Source organism: Sciurus carolinensis, chromosome 8 (genome assembly GCF_902686445.1).
Source record: "Sciurus carolinensis chromosome 8, mSciCar1.2, whole genome shotgun sequence".
Taxonomy (NCBI): Eukaryota; Metazoa; Chordata; class Mammalia; order Rodentia; family Sciuridae; genus Sciurus; species Sciurus carolinensis.
Genome location: NC_062220.1, coordinates 48,515,374 through 48,516,969, shown reverse-complemented (window position 1 = coordinate 48,516,969; position 1,596 = coordinate 48,515,374).

Sequence of the window (1,596 nt, the reverse complement as noted above, 5' to 3'; positions counted from 1 at the left end):
TAGAAAAACAAATCTTATTGGATGGTCTCAACAACAGAGTGGTGGTGATGAGAGAGGACAGCATCTGTGGGCTTCAACACAAAGCTATGGGCTTTACTCAATTTGAACAGAAAATGAATTGAAAAAGAAATGAACAGATTCACAAGAATATGTAGGATAATAACAAAAGATCTAAATGAGTTTAATCAGAGTGCCAGAAGGAGAACAGTGGAGTGGAATGAAAAAGTAACAAGAGAAAGATAATGGACATAGACTTTCAAAATTTGGCAAAAGATATAAATCTACTGATTCAGGAAGCTGAAAAATGAAGCAAATCCAAAGAAATGCACTCCCAGAGACATCTTAATTAAGCAGCTTAAAACTGAAGACCAAGGAAAAATCTTTTTAAAAGACAGAAGTAAATGACACATTATGTATAAAGGAAGAAAATTTTGAATTAAGTGGATTTCTTCTCAGAAACCATGGGCCAGAAAGAAGGGGCACAGCATTTTCTTGTAATATACTAAATGAAAAGAACTGTTAAAATTTAATCCTATATCAGTGGAACTACCTTTCAAGAATACAGAGAAAATAAAGTCATTCTAAGGAGACATTCTCCTAGAGGAGAATTAGGAGAACTGACTGTTAGCAGACCTTCTCTTGAAGAATGGCTAGAGGAAGCTCTCAAAACAGAAAGACTACACTGACAGCAACAACAAGGTTTATACCTTGAGAAGGAAAGAACAACAAAAAAGAAGAGTAAACATTGAAGCAGACATCATAGACTCTCCCTCACTTTACAAGTTTCCAGGCAGAACATGCTAAAAGTCAAGCAAATTAATTCAAGTTGTGGGAGGTCTAATATGATGCAAAGAATTGACAAATCCAGGCAACTACTTGGGAAGGAGAGAATATATCCATTTGTTTATTCAATAATATAAAAGTATGACCCTCTCACTATGCTTGGTACTGGTTTAGGCCTAAGAAATGCAGTGATGAATTAAACAAAATCCTTAATGTCAGGGCATTCATAGAAATTCTAATTAATCAGATCAGAGTATATTATGATGTATAAGGTAGAGTAAATAGGAAAGTGGTTTTTGTATTTTTTTTAATGATGATGATAGCTTATACATACAAAATGTTTAATTTTTTCTCAGAACTGGAGTAAGCTTTTTTACATAAATTATAACATTCCATTCTCACAAGTACCTTATATAATAAGGCATATAATTTGCACAATCATATTGGTAGTGTAAATGGCTGTGTTAGCCAGCTTTCTGTTGCTGTGACCGAAATATCTGACAAGAAAAACCTAGAAGAAGAAAGATTTACTTTGGCTCACAGTTTCAGGATTCAGTCATGATTGGCCTGGACCAAGGCAGAAGTATCGAGGCAGAAGGGCATGGCAGAGGACGTCAGCTCAGCTCATGGCAGCCCGGAAGCACAGACAGAGGAGGAAGGGGCAGGGAAGAGAGAAAACCTTTCAGGGCCTACCTGCAGTGACCTACCTCCTCCAGCGAGGTTTCACCTCCCAGTAGTCCATTCAGTCAAAGGATTGATCCAACTAATGAGGTCAGAGCTCTTATGATACAATCATTGCCTAAAAGCCCTGCC